The sequence below is a fragment of the Saccostrea cucullata genome, unplaced genomic scaffold, assembly GCF_032062105.1.
Source record: "Saccostrea cucullata isolate Sc308-1 unplaced genomic scaffold, CSIRO_AGI_Scuc_v1 ctg3390, whole genome shotgun sequence".
In the NCBI taxonomy this organism is placed as follows: Eukaryota; Metazoa; Mollusca; class Bivalvia; order Ostreida; family Ostreidae; genus Saccostrea; species Saccostrea cuccullata.
In genome coordinates this window covers 43,715-52,500 of record NW_026937525.1, presented here as the reverse complement: position 1 = coordinate 52,500, position 8,786 = coordinate 43,715, and the positions used below count along the sequence as shown (strand labels likewise).

The following is an 8,786-nucleotide window of genomic DNA, read 5'->3' as shown; positions in this document are numbered from 1 at the left end:
TATCTTCAGTACATAAATTATAAAATGACCTGCTCTACTTGCTTTTCATGTATAAAAATGAATAAAATAAGCAAGTAAAATGATAATTATTTTATTTTAAATGTAAACAAGTATTTCATGCAGTTTTTGGTCTATCGATTCAACCTGTGTACATAGAGGAAACTAGGAGCCTAGCGTTTGTTTACATTTTTCTTCACTTTTGTCAGCTGCACAGTCTCTAACGTTCATCCTTATCTTTTGGATAGACCTTTGGTTAAATTTTCATGATAAACTTTTATTTTATCTTTAAATTTTACTCACGATAAATGTGTAAATCTGTTGGAAAATATCTTTGCAATCATGCCATGAACAGCTGCCAAACACCTCGGCATTTTCGTAGTTCAATGTAAAGCTGTCGCCAGTGTCTCCGTGTTTACCAGTGTTTTACAATAAGTATGCCTTTAGTTACTGAAACCGTGGAATGTTTTTGATCAAATTGCAAATTAACTGGCTCGGACAAGTGTCTCAATCCATCGGATCCACCCATCCCTTTCCAGTGATCGAAATTCCTCCAACTTTTTATCATCAAACTTCGGACGTGTTTCTTGTGTCTTTTCAGCATCAATTATCATTTTTTACGAATAAAATATTCCCAGACAACAATCTGTTCACTATTACTGATCACAAGTAGCCTTTCACAAAATATTCCCTTCGAAATAGATTCCTTAGCCTAGTGAATTCGAAGCGTAACCGCCATGCAAGCCGATTTACACCTTGCATCATTTTTCAAAATCTACGACGGACGGTTAGTGCAATAATTTAAATTCGAAAATATTCAATTGTCTGTCTCAAATGTATATATAAGTAATAAATAACAAGTTTATAAACTTCAATGGGAATTGAATTGGGTCGGTACGTGATCAAATCTTCTGAGAAGGCCTTTGGCCTTCACAGGATTTGATCACGTGACCGACCCAATTCAATTCCCATTGAAGTTTATAAACTTGTTATTTTTATTTCTTAAATAGTTCCACAATGAATGATGATATACCACTTTCCTCTTTCAAATTTGAGAATTTCACGGCTTTGGGTTAAAACATGAATCAAATTCAAATGTTGGAAAGTTGTTACATGAGACTCAGGTGACATATAAGGCTTGTGGGCCTCTTGTTTCTATTCTATTTAAAAATGTATAATTTGCTGCATGATTTATGATTTTACAATAGGTGTGGTTCTGGAGCTGTTGTTGGATTATGGAGTAGAACAATGTTAGTTGTGGGACCTGATAAAGATTGGATCAACTTCAATTTCGAGTCCTCAATCCATTTGGTAGAAGAAGAGGATGGATTGCGAATTATTGGAAATTATGAGCATGAGTTCCTTCACAAAGTCTCAGGTACACAAGAGCATACTTTATATCATAGCTGTCTTTGAATTATTACACTGTCTGTTCATATGATGATTATATGTTCAATTGTTATTATACCTCTGCTCCGAAGGAGAGGGGGGTATGCTGTTTTACCTTTATGTGTTTGTCCAGTTGTCTTCTTGTCTGTCTGTCCATAGCAAAGTTTTGGTTGCAGTTTTCTCAGGTACTACATATCGCAGATGCTTGAAAGGATCACTTCATTATAAATAGGGATTTGACCTATAGGACCGGGCTTGGTTTTTTTCTCTACAAAAACCTGGTCGATTTCCGTTCTGATTAATGGCATTAGGCTGAATACATATAACAATTTGTTTTACCTAAATCTTTTTTTTCAGCGAGTAGAGGTATGAGGAACTCTTTCATTGAGTTTGTTATCTCAAAATGTAATAATTGATATTTGTCATAACTTCTCAATAAGCATAATGGTAATGTTTACTGCCTTTGAAATTCTATTCTTTATGTTTAGGCAATTTTATCCGTGACTGTAGTAAAACATTCCATTAATGTATGCAAATTATATAGGCCTAGCCCCTGCGAGACGATCATGAATAATTCATGAATTTCCTTGAATTTTTCATGAATTTTATTCATGAAATGTTCATGAAATGTTTATGAAGATCCTATGAACTTATTATTGGACATTTTCAAATCATGAATTTTTATTCATGAAAGAAAATTGATGAATATTCATGAATATTTTTTTTCATGAATAATTCATGAAGAGTCATATTCATGAAGATTCATCATTTCAAGAATGTCCAATAATAAGTTCATTGCATCTTCATGAACTATTCATGAATAATTTGATGAATTTTTTCAGGAATGTTCATGAATGAATAAAATTCATGAACCATAAGCATTCATGCATATTCTTGCTTATTTGTAAACAAAAAATGCAATATTATTATTCATGTTTATTCATGAAAATGCATTAAGTCATGCTAAAAAGTAACAGTAGATGATTTATAATACAGCATCTTGAAAGATGTCACAGAAATGTTGTTTGTTTTCCAACCATGGCAACAAAATATTTGTTAAAAAACTTAAAATAGACAATTCTGACACATTAAACCATAGTAAATGAGAAATGTAGTTCATTCCTGGTAAAAGTATAAAAAAATTTCAATTCAAATGCAACTCTTTGCAGAATGTTTAACCTTACTTGGTCAAAAGGAAAGGGGGACCCTAATCCTCGGCATGTTTCAAATTGTGTTTTAATGCCAGAAATTGAACAGTTTTTAATTCCAGTCTAGGAGAAAAGTTTGTTCAGGTAACAGTTTTCAGTGCTTTCAAGCAGTTTGAGCAGAGATGGTCAATTCAAAAATCCTTATTGTCTCTCCATGTGGAATTTCCAGAATTTCATCATTTGGATCCTTTGATTGAATATCATTCATATTTTCATTTCTTTTTCAAGAGCTCAGATTTTTTTTGCAGCCAGAGTTTCTTGTCTTCTGCTCATCAACATTTGTGAACTGCTTCTCTTTTTCCTTCAAAAAGAAAGATTTTCTGAAAGTACTTATGATTGTAAAACATAAGACTTTTTTGTATTTTCTTGCATTTTAGTTTCATTTAATTTTGCATCAGAGACACTTCCAAATTAAAACATTCTGAGTGGAATTTAAGCCTATTTTCTTGGACCGCCATTTTGTAGATCAATCAGGCCTATGAATGTTTTGAGTCTCAGTCTATAATTAATGTGTTATATGGTTGGATCCAAACTCAAAGCAAAGTTAGACAAAAATTGCATTAAAAAAAGAGACATACTGTATTAATTTATCATAATGTGCTTTAATCATGTTAATTAGTTGTTATTTTACAAATAGACAGTAACATTTACAGACAGATTTCTGACTCAGTGATTGCCTCCATTTTTTGTCACTCACCAGTTATGAAGTAGATCGATCCTATATATAGTCTTCCTTCTTCATATTCTGTTATTTTCTTAAAAAGTTGACAAAGATCAGTGACTGTACTGTTTATTGGACACATCTTGTGAGAGGGTGAAAAACTACAAATTACAAAAGTATAATAAGAATTTGATAAAATATCAAAATCATAAGCAATCATATAAAATTAAATGCGTAACTTTAACATGTGAGCTGAACAGGCCTATGCCTATCGCATGCTGGAAATGCGCGGTTTTACAAAACATTGTAGTTGCAGAATTTAAACATGATAAAATATATTGCATAATACTGTTAGATACAGATGATCAAGTTAGATATAAATTCAAGTAAAACAATATAAAACTTACTCCTTAGGGAGGCCAACATCACCAAACTTAACAGCCAAAACGCCAGGCAAACCGCATGGCTACCATAATTAGTATAAACAGAATATTGAACCCGATCGAAATAAAATTATGCAATACGAAAACGGCACAGTGATTATGCAAATAATAGATCACAAATACTGATTCTTCCACTCTACAAATTCCCACTTCCAACGTCTCGCGCGTTTTCAAGTTTGCGCCAATTCTGTACGGTAGAGCTAAGAAATACGTTAGTTTCGAATTTCCAAGATTTCTGTTTTAAAAAATTACAAACACTATCTGAATAATTTTCCACTGAAAATACAATTTTTTTTATATCAAAATAAGTTTTATCAATGAAGAATTCGAATTTTTTACGTCATAAATTATACATGTATTGACTTTTAGTTTCGTATAGCAAGTATGGCGGCCCCCTATGACATGATAATAACAATCTCTCGCCCTCAGACAGAATATTCCGAGCTGTGAAGACACATAGGAGAATTAAAACTACAAAATACGAATGTGGATTATTTCATAGATACTTTACAACCATGCAGCCTGTGCTCTATCATTTACGCACGAAGCAAGGGAAACTTTTGACATTTTAACAAAATTGAAATGTGTATAGCGTTTCGAATCAGGAATAATACGGTACAGTACAGACAAGTGATATAATTTTTTAGTTGTTAATAAATATATAAAACGTTTTTTACGAAGCTCACAAAGTTCATTTTCCAGAATGTTTCATTTTCCAACAACTTGTTTAAAGTTTGAATTGTTAGAGAAAATTCGGTCGAACAAAGTTGTGTGATGAAAAACGACATTAATTAAAGCACTTTATGATGAATATAACTGTTTAATTTAAATTATGAAGAAACACAAGTAATGAATTTGAAAAAAAAATGCTGTCAATGGTGATGCACTGTTTGTTTAATTAAAATCAAATAAAAACACGAAATGTTTAGAGATTTCATGATTTATTTTTTCAGATGGTGAAAGAATGTTATTAACTATAAATTATACCAGGGGCTTGTTCAACAATTGCATCGGCTTGCAAAAGTTGTATTATGAGAGTATTGAGTGTTTTCTGTCAATCACTTTTGTCAGTTATTTTAGTCTTCATGAAAATTCATGAACATTCATAATACCTTGAACTCTACATTTTTTCTGTCTTTAAAATGAAAATTACCAATATTCATATATATTCATCATTTGTTCATGAACTACATTTTATGAATATATTCATGAATAAAGTTCATGAACCATCTTTATGAACCAGTCATGAACCAGTCATGAACACATCATGAATGTTCATGAACGATTCATAAAAGTTCCTGAAATTATGAATTTCACCTCGCAGGGGAAATCAAATCCGAGGAGTACAGTTACTGATATGTATGTAGCCAAAATCAATTTTATTAAATCCTAAGGAATATATATATATATACAATTGACATTCATCGCAGCTCAATGCTGCCAAATGTACCTGTATTAAGTAACACAGAGTGAGGTATTCTTGTCCTCGGAGAAAGTGTTTGTTCCGCCTGACTGACAACTGTACATTGGATTTTCACGATTTGATATCTCTTTCATGTTTCTTATATCAAGAATGGGCATGCATAAAGGATATATAATTGAAAGAAAAATACACAAGGCTATAAAAAAATATAAAATTGGCTTTGAAAAGGCGAAAATTTAAAAGTGTGGTACCAGGTGGATTCGAACCCCCGACTTTAAAATGTTAGTGTGCACACTGTAATAGTCAGCGTATATATCAACTGAGCTAGTCTGACTGTACCATTTACCGGTATAAATTTGAAGCAGATTATCAAAATCAGGTTTCCTTATTTTTTGTAGGTATTTTGTGTATTTCGACCCTAGGGCAGGGGTGCCCCTAAAAAAATCCTATCTTAAATTAATCCTTACATCCAAACCTATCAAAATATCACAATTTTATTTAGGGGCAGGCCTGCCCTGAAGGACTTCTAGGCCAAAATTCATGCAAAAATCAACACTTTTTCGGACAAAATGGTGTTTAGGCCAACTTTGGAGGTGTATTGTAAAGTTATAAATAATAAATTTTAGGTATAAAATACAAATTTGAAAAATTTAGACATATACGAGGGTTGTCCCATAAAATCGTGGACAAAGCGTTTTTCTCTAAAAGTAATGGGCGCACTAAGCTGAAATTTTCAGTAAATGTTTATTCATCATATTTAAGTGAATCATAATGTTTTTGAAAATATATATTCAATAATAAAGATTTTATTCTGCTTGAATGTGCACAAGGTAAGGTCCTACGGCGCACGGTAAAAATAGCAAGGTTATATTAGAGAAGACATAAGGATTAATTCGTAAGAAAATTTTTTAATACATAAGATTAGGATGAAAATTATCCTAATTCCATTCCTTAATCAATTCTGTCGTCTTTTTAAAAATTTCAAGGCATTTGGTTAATTTTTGGCAGTTTCCCGAGCATTTGAAATGGGAAAGTAATAAACACAATACACGAAAAATGGCGACTTTTTATGACGTTACAGCGCACCGGAGAGCAGTTCAGATAGATTAGGATGTTGTAATGACGCCTTAAGAGACTTTAAATGAATACAGAAGAAAGAAAATATGAAAAATATCACCAGATCTTTAGTATATAAATGAAATGAAAGTTTTCTTAGTGAAGTCTTCGTGATCGAGTCCCCAGATAGTACAAAACATTTGGACAGACTGCCATTTGTTATAGCAAAGGACACTGTCACTGTCGACCGTCGATGTGAGATTCTCATTTAGTTGAATGATGGTGAGAATACTGTCTGTAACTTGCTAATAAATATTCAGAAGATTGCATGAGTGTGCCTTATTGGTTTCTTAACTGGTTATAGATACTCACATATGTAAATCAATAAAAATTTCTAAATTTAAGTGGGGCTTATCCAACTTTAAGTTTAGCAAAGATGAAACTTGACATTGTTTTAGACACTTTGACGTTATCATCCATGCGCCGTAGGGCGATACAGTACATAACATAAAATATCACATTTGTTTACCTATGCATATATCTTTTTGAAATTTGCTATGTATATTCATAATTTATCTACGAAAAAGTGGTGAAAATTTCAGAACGCAGTGATGATTATTTTTCAAACTAGACAACTTGTCCACGATTTTACGGGACAACCCTCGTATACGGTAGAAAACAACAAATAAAGATTAATTATTCAATGTCACTTTTTCCGGGAAATTGTTCTCTCCTATAGGTCAATTCTTTTGTCAAAGCGAATACATCCTTTAGCAGAATCTTTGCTAAGGCATATGCCATATGGTGGCATGTACATTATAAAATATCTGTTTACCTATGCAGTGAAAGGAACACTTCTAGTTAAATATATGTTTGACCTATAGACCCAATATTGGTTTCAGTCTTTCGAAAAAGCTTATTGATATCTGTTGTGGTTGCTGACTTAAGGCCACATGCATGTACAGTCATGGGACATAATTATTCATGTTTTTGCTTAAAAAACGAAAGTGGGGGTTCCTTGCTATAAATAGAAAAAAGATTTTCCCTTCATAATAGCTACCATGTCAAATAACTAAAAATGATGACGTGTACACATTTTTTTTCGTCTGCTGTCAGTATAGTAAATGTAAACACCGGTGTATAGAAATGGGTCGTACGGGAAAAGAACTCACTACAGAAGTAAGGGAATTTATTATAAACTCGTACAGAAATGTGTAATTTATCAAGGACTTTAGGAATACCCAGATCTACAGTGAGAAGTGTTATTAAGAAATTTAATCTACATCTTGATGTAAAAATTGTCAAGGAAGAGGCCGGAAGTCTTTATTCACAGAAAGAGACACTAACAAACTCTCTCGTGTTATAAAGGAGAACAGACGACAAACTTACAAAGATATTACTGAATTATTAATGAAAACAGGGATCGTTAATTATAACCCCCCAAACTTTGTTTGGGAGTATATAGGAATCAGCTTGTCCGTCTGTCCATCTGTCTGTCTGTCTGTGCAAACATGCCCAGTCCATATCTTTCTTACAGAGGGACATTAGAATCTATTACTTCACACAAAGATTGCTCATGACCCAAGGGTGTGTCATGACCTTGACCCAAGGTCATTTGGGGAAGTTCAAGGTCACTGGAAGAAAAATTTCATAATTCGTGTCCGGTTCATATCTTGCTTATGGATAAACTTGGTAAGTTCCTATTTCATACAAAGATTCCTCATGACCTAAGGGTGTGTCATGACCTAATGCAAGGTCATCTTTGCAAGTTCAAGGTCATTCAAAGAAAAAGTTCATAATTCATGTTTGTTTGGTACATATCTTTCCTATGGAAAATCTCAGTAAGTTCCTGTTTTACACAAAGATTTCTTGTATCTTGAGGGTGTGTCATGACTTTGACCCAAGGTCATTTGTGCAAGTTTAGGGTCACTGAAAGGAAAAAGTTCATGATTTGTGCCTGGTCCATATCTTTCTTATGGATAAACTTTGAGGGTTCCTCATTTACTCAAAGATTGCTTATGACCTGAGGGTGTGTCATAACTTTGACTCAAGGTCATTTGTGCAAGTTCAAGGACATAGACAGAAAAAAGATTCATAATTCATGTCTGGTTCATATGTGTCTTACGGATAAACGTGGTGAGTTCCCATTTTACACAAAGATTGCTTTTGACCTGATGTTGTGTCATGACTTTAAACCAAGGTCATTTATGCAAGTTCAAGGTCATTGACAGAAAAAGTTCATAATTTGTGTCTGATCTATATCTTTAGTCTTTATTTTTAGCTCTACTGGTCAGAGACCAGAAGAGCTTATGCGATAGAAATGTGTCCGTCTGTCTGTCTGTAAACAATTTTTCAAACTGCTACTCCTCGTACAGTTTTGGTCTGATTTCAATATAACTTGGCACACAAGTAGACTACACAAAGATACATATATATATATATATATATATATATATATATATATATATATATATATATATATATATATATATATATATATATACAGTCAAAACTGCCATAGCGACCCACTGTATTAAGCGACTCACTGTCACATGTGACCATAAAAATTCCCCCAACGCTTTTCCCTATACATTCTACCTGTATTAAAC

At 32.8% G+C, this 8,786-nt stretch overlaps 1 long non-coding RNA gene across 1 annotated transcript; it reads right to left on the bottom strand.

The window, feature by feature from the left end:
- Positions 1-2,603: 2,603 nt before the first annotated feature.
- On the bottom strand, positions 2,604-3,845 carry LOC134248332 (uncharacterized). Its single transcript, XR_009988027.1, has 3 exons — positions 3,663-3,845; positions 3,292-3,416; positions 2,604-2,895 (listed from the first exon to the last, which is right to left on the bottom strand). It is a non-coding gene; the product is annotated as an uncharacterized LOC134248332 (long non-coding RNA).
- Positions 3,846-8,786: the final 4,941 nt, after the last annotated feature.